Raw genomic sequence first — 15,101 nt, 5'->3', positions numbered from 1 at the left:
TCAGTACTGGCTTAATCTTCCCATAGCACTGAAAACGCACGTTGGCTTTACCTGTGCCTCCACAGGCATTTTATGAAAACAAAATGCACATGTCCCATGGATAAATGTACACTGGTGTACATAAAGCTCACTTCTGGGAAATACCAAAGAGTGTTTCCATAAACCAAATCAATTTTCAACTGCAGAGAAACCTCTGAAAATAGGAGCCAGTAACTGAACAGACTTAAGGGCTATTTGAACAATGGTTATCCTGGGATAACATGCTCAGAATCCACTTCAATTTCATGTTTACATGCCCAGCTTCAGAAACAGAGGCTAAAATGCAGTGAAAGAGAGTCAACAACCCTTGTCAAGACCAGGGACTCCTGACTCACCTCTCATCCCACGATAAGTGGTCATGGAAATAATAGCAGAGGCATCATCTCTGGTGGGCGGAGTTCACAGTTCGATAGAGAAACACAGTGACCTGTGAATGATCCAAGATAGTCAGCAAGGGGGTGTAACCAAAACAATTTATAATTCCTAGCTCATGAAGGGGTTGACATCTCAATTCAACAACCTTGAGGTAACAGCCACTTAATCTTGGTTATGTACACACTTCATGTCTCCACAAGCCTGTTGACCTTAAAGGCCTATTTTGCGTTTGAGACAATTTAAGTAGCCCATGACCAATTGAAATGACTGACAAGCATGGAAGGATATGTTCAATGTAAGATAGGATAGTTCCCTCAGATAAATTTCAACTGAGTATGCCAGGAAGACCTTAGGTGTCATATGCGTGATACCCCCCACACCTGTATATCTTTTGCAGTGTATTACTATATATAAAATATGTCACTGGTTTCACTGTGCATCAGTCTACAGCTCAGCAGAGCAAAATCAAAATAGACCAATAATTATGTTTTGAACAGTGCAACTATAATACAACAGAATCTTTCACAGGGACAAATTTAATTATGTTGAAATTCCAGCAGCCCGTGAATACATTGTCTGGAAGGATTATGTATCTCTAATACTCTTTGTTAGTAGAGCACAATGGTGGCCTCCTGGCAGAGTAGTTACTACAAAGGGAGAGTCAATTGGTTAAATTGTAGTTCCATGTCAGCTGAAATCTACTGTGGCACCTGAAATAATAGCAAAATAATAGATAGATAGATAGATAGATAGATAGATAGATAGATAGATAGATAGATAGATAGATGCGAGAGCATAGGAATGAGAGGGAATTCCGTGTCCCCATTGTGTTACATTAGGAGCAATTCTCAAGGGCACATTTGTTGTCAACGATGAACATAGTTCCAGATAAGATAATGGAGAAGGCTTTTCAAATTCATAAATATGAATATCTATATATATAAAAAGTCTAAACTTGACTTTTTTTGGGCTGATTTTACTTTCATGAGCTTTCACTTTCACAGAATTATGCACCAGTTTGTGCTGATGCGACAGGTTCATCTCTAATTTTATAGTATCATTCAGAAGAATATGGTGTTGTACAAAAACAAGCGACTGAAAATCAAAGTTGTTTGGGATTCAAAGCGCATTTCATATTATTTGAGGCCTCGAGTTCAGGTGCTCTTACTTTTTATGAAAAACAAAAATATCAGAAAATTTAAAGATGTTTAGAAAGCTCTTTTTCAGATTTTCAAAAGTGATAAAAGATCCTTTTTATATAAAGGAGTATTTTTGGTCTACATCTCATGTGTGAGCATTTGGAGTGAGCAGGGTAGTGATACAAAACAACTTATTCATTTCAAGGTATCTTTGTTAGGGACAAACAAAAGCAGGTATGTCACATTCGGCTATAATTGGTCTGAACACAAGTTTGTTTAGTCCATTAATTTTGAGATACTGTAGAAACACATATCTGTTCACAGGAAATTGAGTGTCAGGATTTCCATCTGAACCTTTTCTTAAACCCTGTAGTAGCTGTGTGAAGCTCAAAAACCTATCTGTTAATGCCACTTTGCCTGTCTCTAAACTGCCATATGTATTCATACACTAAAGTGATAGGAACAATAGCTATATATAACAGATGTTCATGGAGGGTTTTCATGACGAAAAATCAGAGAAGCAGTCCCACAGTCTCAGTAGTCATCTATAACTAGATACAACTATAGATCTGAGGAAGAGTGTGTGATTTCCAGATTGCAATAAAAACCCTGACACTTTAATGAAAGCTTTAAAATGAAAGCTCATGTTCATTTCAGTTTAGCTCAGCCTAGAGACCTCTTGAAGAACAGTGCATTTTCCTCCCAAATACTGTAGATGAAAATCATGTAAATGAGGGTGGGGGTAAGTAGCAGGAAAAAATTAGCAATCTATATTTTAGCTGCTAAAATTTAAAGACAGGTCAGTTAAATGAGGTATATTTAGTGACCAACATGACAGGCAGCTCTCAGTCAATGGTGGGGAATCACTGTTTCCAGAGGCAGGAGTGCTGCACCACTAAGGAGCTTAAAGCCATTCCATAGCAGCCTCATCACTGCACTGTTGGGGTTGCCTTTGAAGTTCCACAGTACCCTTGGTGGTGTTGATGGAGGGCTGCCCTTCATGTTGGCCACTGTTCCAAAAACAATATCCAGAAAGCCAAAGAATTATGTAACTAGTTCCATGTACTCAAGGAGGGTCTGGGCTTGTACTATTTGAATAGTGCCACACCCACCTCACTCTTGCATGTCATATGGCAAACTGCTTTTAAAATTGAAGGGACTTTGAAAAAAACATTTTCATGTTTCATGTAGAAGTCATAAGCAATGACTTCTACTTTTGAAAAAACGGGGGGGGGGGGAACTATCACAGCAGGCATGTCCAGAGTCTCAAGGCCCTGTTCGGGCATTATGCAAATAGTGACACTGTACTCACATGCAGAATGACTGCGCCCCTCTGCTGCTTTCTACACTAACTTTCTACACTAGAGCCAGCATGGTGTAGTGGCTAGAGTGCTGGACTAGGACCGGGGAGACCCGAGTTCAAATCCCCATTCAGCCATGAAACTAGCTGGGTGACTCTGGGCCAGTCACTTCTCTCTCAGCCTAGCCTACTTCACAGGGTTGTTGTGAAAGAGAAACTTAAGTATGTAGTACATTGCTCTGGGCTCCTTGGAGGAAGAGCAGGATATAAATGTAAAGAAATGTAAATGTAACAGTGTTTGTCTGCAGGGCCAAACATTATACATCTGGAGAGATCCTCCCTGTGGTACAGAACACTGCGGGGTTTGTCTCTGTGGACAAACACTGTACAGCCCAAAAATTTAGATTTCTCCCAAACAGATAATGTAATCTAGACTATATTTACACTTCTATGAACAGGACTGCTAACTTCACAGTGTCCTCCCAATGGTTTATCACTGAAAAACAACACAATTATATAAACCATGTTATCCGAGGCAAAGGACTGTAACTGTACACTCACATGAATTATTAGGTTACCATGGGTATCTTAAAATTATCCAGTAATAAATAAGGTAATTGGAAAAATCTACATCCCACCGTTCAGGTGAGTAGCACAGTTGGAATGGGCCTTGGGACAAAAAGTAAAGATGGGCCCCTGCCCCTCTCCGACCTCCCTGCCTTCTTCTTTGGAGAGGCAAGATGGGGAGAGGGAAGAGCAACCTATTGATCAGCTGGGAGCCCCTTCTTCCTCACCAGTCCTTGAACTTTGTCTCTCCCCACTTCCTTGTTCAGTTATAGCTATGCCTCTGCCACAGTTGTCCTAAGACATTTCATATGAGCTGCACGAGGATGGCACTTCTGAGAATTGTGTTGTTTTTCTTGAATACAACACATCCAGCAAGATGCCTCTACATACCAGTTGCAGGGGAGCAACAACAGGAGAGAGGGCATGCCCTCACCTCTTGCCTGTGGACTTCTCAGAGGCGTCCGGTGGGCCACTGTAGGAAACAGGATGTCTGCTAGATGGGCCTGATCCAGCAGGGCTGTTCTTATGAACAGGAAGTGCATCCTCTCAATTCCATGCAAAATCTACCTTGGAGGAAACATGAACCAGTCTTTACATCTAACCTCTGTGACACACAAAAGGAATCATAATGTGCTTCATTGTTATTATATGTATCAAATATGAAGCCATCACGAAATGCTTACATCAAATTATTTCCCCCCTTTATTTTGAAGCAGTACATTGATTTTGCAAGTGGAAGAGCTGGGAATTATGGCTGTTTCCAGTCCATTGCTGAACTCACACTGCTACCATATCCCAAGCAGAGAAGTTGCTTGACCCTGAACTCTGTCCCACTGGAGATGGGTGATCTTCCCAGGCATCACATCAATGATCTTTGGCCCAGGAAAAGCTGAGCTACCTCTCCTCAAAACTCTGCTATTTAGCTGCCAGGAATATGTCTTTGGGGATCGTGCAGCCCTCAGGGACAGTGCCATCCTTGGGGGCAAGGATAGGGGCCATTGCCCTGAGTCCCATGGATTCCGTGGCCTTATATCAGTGCATAAATTTCCCACCATCACTGGTCCTGCCCACTGCAGCAGCTCTCCAACTCAGCCAGGCTCTGCAGCACACTCTGCTCAGCAAGAATCTCCATGCCACGGGACCCCACGTCTCTGCACCACTGCCACTGCTTCTCATGGGCAACCCTCCCATTGCCCTGAGTCCTGCACCCCCTCATATTTCTTGTAGCCACGTAGCACTTTCAGAAGGACAGGATAGCAGCAAAAATCACTCCCACTTACTTTCCTCTGCATGCATTCAACAATGCTGTAATTGTGCACATGGGCAGCTGCCTCCGGGCCTGTGATGGGCACCCAGTGGTGGCCCCCCCATCCCATGCCTCTTCTTTCTCTGCTGCACACGAGGGGCACCCCTTTTCTCCCTGCCACACATACAGCAGCCCTGATAGAGCATCCTGGGGTATTAGAATGCCCTGCCCCAATGAGGGGCACCCGGCAGCCCCATGCCTCTTTTCTCTCTGCTGTGTGGGGGTCAGCTCCTCTGCATGCACAGAGGCCAGGTGAGTGCTAGAGCCACCCTGTAGCCTCTTGTGACAGCAGATGTCCTGTTCCACTCTTCTAACACTGCAGTCCCTGTGACTCATTGAGTTCAGTTGCTTACTCTCAAACTGCATAGGATTTCAGTCTTAACACTTTTGGCAAATACTTAAGTGGTCTATCTTGGGACTCAAAAGTTACAAAAATGGTTTGAACTGCACTTTCAAAAACAAAGAAATGCAACATACTTCTGCTTGTGGAAAGTTAAAAAATATACTTTGGAAATCACAAGTAGAAGGCTAGTGAGTAATATAGTTTACGTCAAACTTTCTGAATAAATACACCTTTATGCACTCAGTTTCTATACCTTTTGTGCTTTATCTATATTCTATATTTCCCACTACTTTCCCCCAGAAGATGTCTGGATAATAATACAGTTAGAAAATATGCACTATTTAACACAAGCATTCTTCTTGTGTTTTTTAATTTGCACACTGAAACTAAAACTCTTTAATTCCAGTAGAAGAAGCCCCTTACCTTCAGCTGTTTAAGAGAGTGCACTTAAATTCTTATTTTTCACAGGCAGGGACATTTGCACTTGCTACCAGATGACTGAGTAACTCATTCATGGCAGTGCCACTTATGAGTAATGGCACGCTTTCCTCATTCTTTGACTGTTAAGTATTTTCTCTCTGTCTCTGTCTCCCCCTGTATATATTAATATATAATTTCCATGTTGGTTATCAAGATGCATGCAAACAATATCTGCTGCTGTTCGGGAAAGAAAAAGGACATTTTCAGCAGCTATTGAGAAATTAACTTCCTAATCAAGGTGCTGACCTGTTGATTTGCAGGAATCAACATATATAATTTTTAAACTACCTTTCTTTTATTGTAAGTTTAGCGGGGGGAGTAGTAATGTAGCACAAAGGCTAAAGAATTAGGTCATTCTCATTAGATCTTCTCATTAACCTGTTTTTTATTCCTCCTTAAAAAAAAAGAAACTGGCTCTACTTTCAAGAATTCTCCAGCATTTTGTCAATAGAGTTCAGAGCAGGGCTAATGATTATCATGAAAGCAAGCCCAGAGTGAGTCCAAGAACTTAACATTCTGTGTTTTATGCCTTTTATCTAACTGAAGGATGAGAAATGAAGTCATTTCGGTCAACAATTCACCTAAAATATAGGTCAAATAATAAAAAAATCTATTGCATTCAGATAGTGAAGACTGTACTATTTCAGATTATAATGAACACAGTGCTCATAATCCAAGCAATGCATGCACATACTGTAGACATCACACTGCTGCTTGTGCAAAGGAACAAGGCAAGAATTCGGTAAGCTGGTTTCCTTTTCCCAGTTAATGCCAGGAAAGCCCTATAATATAAGTACTGTAGGCTATTCTCACGATGGAGAGAAACCGGGCTAAGGGAGCCCAGCATTCCTTCCATCGTGAGAGCTGGTGGGCTTGCAGGTGAGCCTGGTGGTTCAGCAGTGGGCAAGCCCGGTGGTTCAACGGTGGCTAGCCTGCCTAAGAACCCCTCCTCTAAAACGAGGTTAGTGGAGCACTTGCTCTGCTAACCCCATTTTACTGTCATTTGCCACTGTGGCATGGCTGCGCACCACGGCAACACACAGATAGACCCCCAAACAGGAGGCTTCAACAAGCCTCCCGGTCTCGGGGGTTCACCCAGAATGCCCTGCACACTCATGGGGGGCATCCTGAGACTTCTGGGGGCCAGGCAGCCCCCAATCCCCGCTGCCCCTACCACTCCGTAATGGAGCCGGTAGTTGTGTGGGCAGCCAATCTGGCCACCCTGGGACAGCTCTCTGTCCATGTGCAGCCCACCGAGCCTGGTTAGGCTCCACACATTGTGCGTACAGCCTCAAGAACAGCACTGCTGGATCAGGCAGCTGGCCTGTTTAGTCCAGCATCCTGTTTCACACAGTGGCTCACCAGATGCCTCTGGGGAGCCCACAGGCAAGAGGTGAGGGCATGCCCTCTCTTTTCCTGTTGCTCCCCTGCAACTGGTATTCAGAGGCATCATGCCTCTGAGGCTGAAGATGGCCCATAGCCACCAGACAAGTAGCCATTGATAGTCCTGTCTTCCATGCATTTGTCTAAGCCCCTTTTAAAGCCATCCAAGCTGGTGGACATCACCACATCACATGGCAAAGAATTCTATAGATTAATTATGTGCTGTGTGGAAAAAGTACTTCCTCTTGTCAGTCCTAAATTTCCTGGCCTTCAGTTTCATGGGATGGCCTCTGGTTCTAATGTTGGGAGAGGATAAAAATTTCTCTCTGTCCACTCTGTCCTTACCTTGTATGGGTAAGGTATGGCAAATCTCTATTTAAGTGTTTGTATATATCCTGTTTCTGAATCAGTGTTATTAGACATATATTAAGCAAGTGAAGAACTTCTTCAGCTGAAAGCAGCTGACCAGATGCATGAAATAAGCTTGAGAGGTTTGTAGAAAAGGTTTCTTCTAAGTTCCATCCTACTTCTGCTCTTCTAATGATGTATTGCCAGATTCAGCTCTGAGTAAACCTTTCCACAAGTTCTACTATGCATTTAGGCAGAACACACTCTAATTAAACATTGTCTATCTAGTACTAGAGTTTGGGGCTGAAACTGCACAGGGCAGAATGTTTAAAACCCAGGCTTGCCAGCAAGCCTATATCAGCATTTGATAAGTACTGAGCATGCTCAACTGCATCTCATCAGTCAATGTTCCAGGAACAAGAAACAGCCTGTGGAGGCACATCCTCATGATAGGCTGTTTTTGAGAAGAAGGAACTGTGGGGAGGGAATTAAATATACCAGAATGTCCTAGTTCCTCTCACTGGAACTGTTTTATATAAGGTCGAGCACTTTCCGCACAATCAGATTTATTTGCGAAAAAGCCACTGCATTTGCTGTGAAGAGAAGCAGCCTTGAGCAAGGCTCAAGGAGCATAAATGAACAAAGAGCTTGGGGTTGAGAGAAGAAAAGAAGAGCTGTTTAGGTTAGAGGTTAGAGAGAGTGTAGATTAAGAGGATAGATAAAACTTAGGTTGTTGAGAGGGGGGAGAAAGTGATATGAAAATAATATATGTGTATATGTACTTTTCTGCACAATTTTATAGGTCTCAACTCATATCCATGTATTTAAGAAGCACAATCAACAATGTTCTCGAATATTTTATCCTGCAATCATTTCTGCTGCTCCAGTTTCTGCTCCTGTCAATGTATGCAGCACATATAATTAACTGTTCTGTGTGTGTGTATGGGGGGGGGGAATCCCACATATTCCTTTAATGCCTGACCCTGTGCTCAGTCCCCTTGTTCTGGCATATGACATGGGCTCAAATTGACTTGCTGTTGCTGTCCTCACAATTCCCTACAGAAGTTTCTCTTAGACACCTAGTGTCTCTTTTTCCTGACCTTTCTTTATTATATCTTAATATATAACCTAGCCTCTTGAGCAGTCTTTCCCTTGCAACATTACCATATTCTTTACCAATTCTTCCATTATATTCATTCTTAATTCTCTCTGTGCATTCAAGGTTGGACTATTTTAACTAATATTGATCTAGGTCCCACCCTCTACCTGAACAGAATCCAATCTGCATTGGATAGGGTCTCCCCGGCTGCCTTCCTGACCACCCCAAAGGCTTGGGATTGAAGGGAAATGAGGAATAAAACAGAAACGCCTTCCTAATTTGACTCTGTTTTTAAAACAATTCAGGTGAAAACACATGAACTGTTTTAAAAAGAATAAAATTATGAAAGAGTTTCTGTTTTATTCCTCATTTTCCTTCAATCCCAAGCCTTTGGGGTGGTCAGGAACGCAGCCAGGGAGACCAGGCTGTACAAAGACCACAACGGATGAAGTATATTTGAGCAAATAAGCAGGTAAGCTGCATCTTTTCATTTTAATCTGGTACAAGCTTCGGGCATGCATTTCTGAAATAAATCAAAGATAAACTTTATGGAACTTCACAGACTTGCCAGATGACCCAAAACCAAATATGTTATAGCATTTGTTCCCTTGCTGAACTTTGCTTTTCTGTTAACTGATATAGTCAAATATAAATGAAATGATTTTATCAGTATCTTTGTGAATGTGCTGTTTTCTCAGTCAGATTTATAAGATACAGTTTATTACATTACACTGCAGATTAAAACGAAAACATGGCTGCTTGCTATTCCCCAAGTTATTAACCTGAGAGAAGCCATTTTTTAAAAAACAACATGCCGGGGGGGGGGGCCGATATTAAAGAACTCCCAAATTCTGATGTTACATCATGATGGCATCTCTTATTATTATTTATATAGTGCCATCCATGTACACAACACCACAACACTTCATTAAGAATGAGAGCATTGGTCCTGGCCCTAAGAAGTCTACAATCTAGATACTGACACAGTGAAACAGAAGCAATGGACAGAAATGCAGGCAGAGGTAAATGCGGGAAGAACATACAATGGTTTCAGTTACATATAACTAAGTTTAGTTATAGCAGGGAATGGTGACTAAGGTGTCTGCCAACAACTTCACTTAAAAAGGTGAATTTAAAGAAAGGATTTGAAGAAAGTAAAAGAAAAGGTGCCACACACATTCCAAGAATAAGGTGCCACACAGATTACAAGCATAAGTGGGAAAGGGTGGAGTTGTCTGAGGGAGCAGGAGACCATTGGACAGTTGAGTGCTGGAACTGGGAGAGTGAAGGTCATGAGCAGGAATGTAATAGGATATGAGAGCAGAGAGGGAGAGACGAGGCTATGGAGGGCTTTGAAGATACTTTGAAGGGCAAGGAGCTTGTGCTGGATTTGAATCAGGTAGGAAACTAGTACAGGAATTTCTGGAGGTGTGTGACATGGTCAGTGCAACAACAGTGGTGAATGATTATGGTAGTAGTGTGCTGGAGAGAGGTGGGGGGGCCCAAGGTGAGCTAATGGAAGGCTAGAGAAAAAGTAAGAGATGACTAGGATATGAATTAAAGGTTTTTGCTAAGGGGGCAAAAAGGAAGGTTCATATGGGGAATAAAGAGGGGAGTCAAATACTGTATAAAGCCAAGGCTCAGCCTGTTTAACAAAGGTGGATTGTGACATTGCCACCATTAACAGGATGGAAGGCGATATGGTCAACTGATAAGAAGAGAGTATGAGAAGATGAAGGCTTGGGAGGAAAGATGAGAAGTTAGATCTTAGATATATTGAGCTGGAAACAATAATGGAGCATCATTAAGCTGAAATGTCAGATGGGCAGCTGGAAATGAGGGAATGGATGGAGGGAGAATTTTCTGGCAGAGAAAGGTAGAGGCTGGTCTTGTCAGAATATGGGTGGTACTGAATGCAATAGAATTTGATGAGGTCACCCAGGGAGAGAGTGTAGAGAGAGAATAGCAAGGAGCCAAGAACAGAGCCCTCAGGGACCCAACAGAGTGGGAATGAAGAAGAACTTCCCTCTGTGGAATTAGATAGTACAAAGAGAACCATTTGGGAACAGAAGCATGGAAAGACCTAAGGCATAGGAGAAGTTGATTAAGAGAGTGATCAATTGTAACGAGTGCAAAGAGGAATGGGAGGCATGGTTAATATTGTTTCTGCCAATAAACAACAATAAAGATGCTTTGTATTTTTACAAATAAGCAGAGAATATTTTCAAAGCAGCCCACCTAGAAAGGCCCTGGGAGCCATCTGTACAAATATTCACACTCCAGTTGTGATAATGAAACACACTCTGAAAAAGCCCTCAGTCATGTATTGCTGGAAATAATAAACCTGATGGTAGTAGCAGGTTCCCTTAAACCTTATAATTTAGCTTTAATTCAGTGATCTAATAGGTTAGCAACAAAACAGTGCCATTTCAGTAATGTGCAAGATGTCTCATAATACTTTTAATTTAAAAGCATACCCTCTTTTATAATTTAAGATAAAATTAGGACTGTAAATATGATGTGATTTATTAAAAGTTACTAATGGGAATGCTAGCCACCTGGGTTCAGAATGTACAAGGAAGGATAATGGATGAAATGATGGATTCATAGTTCATTCAAGCAACCAATCCGCACAACAGCTGCAGTAGCTGTTTTCTGAGAGGCTGTGCAGCGAAGCACAATTAACGACAAACAATAATTTGTACTTCTATAGAGCTAGGCATCTTGAAGCATCATCTAGCACACATGGGGTAAAATAAAATATGAAATTATCATGTGATCTGGGCTGCAAAGCCATAAAGCAGTTATACTGGAAGTATTTACCTCGTGACCCCATGTTCCTCCTCAAAAATAAGAAATGCGTGGATTGTGACTTTGATCAAAGTCACATTCTAAATCAATTTGTAATCTAATCCTATGAATGCCAACTTTGTATTCAGTGGGTCTTATTTCCAGGCATAGATATACAGACACACTTATCTGGGCAAAAATCCCATTGAACTCAGTAGGATACACTTCGGTTTATAAATGTAATGAATCAACAAATAAACAAACAAATCCCAGATTGGCTGTTCCTTCCCACTTTAAATGGTCCTCCGGCCCAACACCATTACCAAAATAGCCAACCTCAAACCCACACTTTCCTGCCAAGTGACCAGAGATCCTAAATCCATGGGAACCCCTATCATTAAACTCAGTGAGAAGTAGGCAAAAAAAAGAAAGAAAGGGTCACACTTAGTGCCAATCAGGTGCGACCCAAAAAATTCCCACTTGGCCCCAGATGGTGACCAGATAACCGTCACTGACAATGGGATGGGCGCCTTGCCAGAGAGCAACTGACAGACATTACTAAAGCCTGCTGCTTATACAGGCACTACCTGCTCCTCATTGGCCTGCATCATATGTGGCGGGAGGCAAGAGAACAGCTTAATTGGCCGGGGAGGCCAATTAAAATAACATGCCAGGGAGGGAAGATAGCGGCATCCTGTGTCTGTCTATTGAACTGGGAGCACAACCCTGCCCCCTCCCCCACAGATATGGCAGCAGGGAGTGGAAATGTAGCACAGGGCTGCCATTTTGGGGAGCAGATTTTTTCTCCCCCCTCTATAAACTTCCCCCCTCCCGTATAAACAATTTCAATGTGACTATCTCTAAATCAGGGCTGTACAACTTCAGTGCTCCAGTTGTTGAACTACGACTTCCACAGTCCTTGACTACGAAGAGGACAAATATTTATATACCATTTTTCAACAAAAGTGTCCAAAGCGGTTCACATAGATATACATTAAAAAATAGATATAAAAAAATAAAATTGACTATTGACCACTGTGGCTGGGGATGATGGGAGCTGTAGTCCAACAACAGCTGGAGGGTCACAATTGTGCAGCCCTGCTCTTAATGAATGACAAAATAATCAGTTGTGAGTTGTTTGACCAGTCTCCACTTTATCTGTGGAGGGCTGATTTGAGGTTCGTGAGGATTTGTAACACAGCCAGTGACACACACACACACACACACACACACACCACACACACACACACACACACACACACACACACCCCACACACCACCCCATCAGTCTTTAATCTTGAATGAAAGCTTAAAGCTAGAGGGATGTGGACCAAATGCAACAGCAGGTGGAAACAAAGCAGCAGTGAGCATTCTAGGCAGACATGCCTTCTCATTCCCATTTCTCAACTGGGCTTGGAATCCTCCTAAATATGTAATTATTTCCTGTTCTTCTGAAAGAGAACTTTTTAGAAATATGATCCTTAAGAATACACGATTTACTTAATCATTAATAGTTAGTGACTTTGTATATAATCTAAATAATTACGGTAACATTTCTCCAATATTTTGCATAGTAAAAAGATAGGGGGGAAACAGATGGAGAATACTATAATGAATTGAAATGTTCTATTTAAAAACTGTTTGTCAGCTGTAGTTAAGTTGACACTGTCATCATGGCAACAAATCACAACACTTCACATATTGTGCCGCATGTTTAAGTCAGCTACAAAGACAAGAGTTGTTAGAACTTAAGATTTGAAAACTCAGCAAATGGAATGGCTTAGAGTGAAGAGTAGGGGGAAATGGCTTGGCTCCAAAGGAGGCCACATCTCTACTCCTGCAAGAGGAGTTCCCAGGTTCTGCCACTAATCCCCTCTAACTTTAAGCCCCTTGCCATATCCCATGCTGATCCAGAGAGCCCTCTAGCCTTTTAAAGGGTGAAGAGGACTGCAGCAGGAAGGAGAAGGTAGGTAATGGCTACAAACTGATAGGGTTAGTAAGCCAGTCATATATAGCCCTGCCCTAATAGTGACCTTGCATAACAATGTTGATGCAGAAGCAGCATCAGTCTGCATTGCGGCCAACTACAGACATTGGGTTTCCTGCTGATCTATATATTTTTGAACAGAATTATTTGCAACCATTTGGCGCAAGGAATCCTTTTGTTCTGCACGGAAAAAGACATAGATTGTCATGCATAAAAATCAGACATGGGTTGAACATTGATGACTTGATTTATTAATGCTTTAAACAAGCTTCATGCATTAAAGATCCTCATAAGGAACATGACATGTTCTTTCTTTAAAAACAGCTACACGTTTCAGGACAAGTGACATGATCCAAATGATCTAGGCTGACTTTGATGGCTATTCTAATGCAGCGCAGGGATAGCTGAGTGACTCACCGTCTACATTACTGCTTTAAACAAAGGAAGTATTACAAACATCTTTGTCTTTTCTTACAAGAAGAGAACACAGATGAAACTGTTTCTGGAGCTCATCAGTGCGGCTCTTTCTTTGATCATAGTGATCGTTTCAGAGCAACCGGAAAAATCTCAGAAGTAGTCTTTTCCCATTACATCTTGTTTCATTAAATCCTGAACTCAGTTACACTGGTGTAAATGTGAAATAAACCTCAACAAATGAAAGAACTTAACTCTACAATAAATATCACTGAAATACAGGTATCCCTGCAGAATCGAAGCAGTAACTTTAGGGATGGGTCCGAAATGCTCGCTGCTTTCTTGCCTGGCCTTTTGTGGGTTACTATCTTGGTCTCCATGCCTTCCATTTCAACACTGATCTTAAGCTTTCAGTTCTAGATTCAAGGTATCATCATCTATCTCAATGCCTTCTTGTAGATGAGCTCTCACAAGCAGTCTCTAAATATTCTCTTTCTACCATTTTTGTGCATGAGCTGACAAAAGGGAGAGCCACTTTCTGAAAGGAACTGGACAAACTCCCACTATGCACGGCCAAGAGTGATACATACTTTGTTAGTATATTAGCTTATGCCAGGGCTGTTCAACTTCAGACCTCCTGCAGATGTTGGCTTACAACTCCCCTAACCCTTGACTACTGGCCACTGTGGCAGGGGATTATGGGAGTTGTAGTTCTTAAGTGGTGCAGTGGGGAATTGCTTGACTAACAAGCAGAAGGTTGCCGGTTCGAACCCCCGCTGGTACTATATTGGGCAGCAGTGATATAGGGTGATGCTGAAAGGCATCCTTTCAGACTGCACAGGAGGAGGCAATAGTAAACCCCTCCTATATTCTACCAAAGAAAACCACAGTGCTCTGTGGGCGCCAGGAGTCAAAATCGACTTGACAGCACACTTTACCTTAGTCCAAAAACAGCTGGGGGGCCAAAGTTGAGCAGGCCTGGCTTATGCTAACCGTCAATATAAATAACACAGGTCCCCTGAGCAGCTAGATGATCAGCAAGCCAGTGTGGCCCACTGGGATGTTGGATTTGGACCCAGAAAGGCGTTTTCAGTATTCTTAAGCCTATTACCTACTTCACAAAGTTATAAGGATGCATTAGATAAGGCTGGGGAGGCATCAAATTGTGTGTGTGTGTGTGATAAAATATAGAGAGACATTATTGGCTCTGTGTGGCTACACTCCGGAAAGCAGCATGGCAATGACTCACAACTGCAATCCTGAAATAGCAATTTGGCACGAATATTCCTTTCACAATATTAAAAAATGCTAGGTCTTCAGCGGGGGGGGGAGGAGAAAGAAGCAGTTGAAGCCAGAAAAATGGGAGCTCCTGATAGTGTGACAATATGAAGATTGGGAGTAGAGGCATTGGAACAATTTAGAACAGTAGGTGGCAGAAATGAAGTGTATTGGGGAAAGTGCAAAGCAGTTAAAACTAGTGTAAAACTTTAGAAAACAAATAGTGGAGACAGGAATGGCACCATTACTATAA

At 42.1% G+C, this 15,101-nt stretch overlaps 1 protein-coding gene across 6 annotated transcripts in view; it reads right to left on the bottom strand.

Annotated features, from left to right (window-relative positions):
• ESRRG (estrogen related receptor gamma) overlaps nucleotides 1–15,101 on the bottom strand; it is a 767,139-nt gene that overhangs the window by 329,971 nt on the left and 422,067 nt on the right. Inside the window, exon 3 of one of the 6 annotated variants that reach the window (XM_053309104.1) lies at nucleotides 375–466. The exons of the other annotated variants lie outside the window; for them this stretch is intronic. The gene's annotated coding sequence lies outside the window, so the exon portion shown is untranslated. The remainder of the gene's footprint in view (nucleotides 1–374; nucleotides 467–15,101) is intronic. 6 annotated transcript variants of the gene reach the window in all.

Source organism: Hemicordylus capensis, chromosome 1 (genome assembly GCF_027244095.1).
Source record: "Hemicordylus capensis ecotype Gifberg chromosome 1, rHemCap1.1.pri, whole genome shotgun sequence".
Lineage (NCBI taxonomy): Eukaryota > Metazoa > Chordata > Lepidosauria > Squamata > Cordylidae > Hemicordylus > Hemicordylus capensis.
Note: the sequence above shows the minus strand (reverse complement) of the source record. Positions and strands in the feature narration are given on the sequence as shown.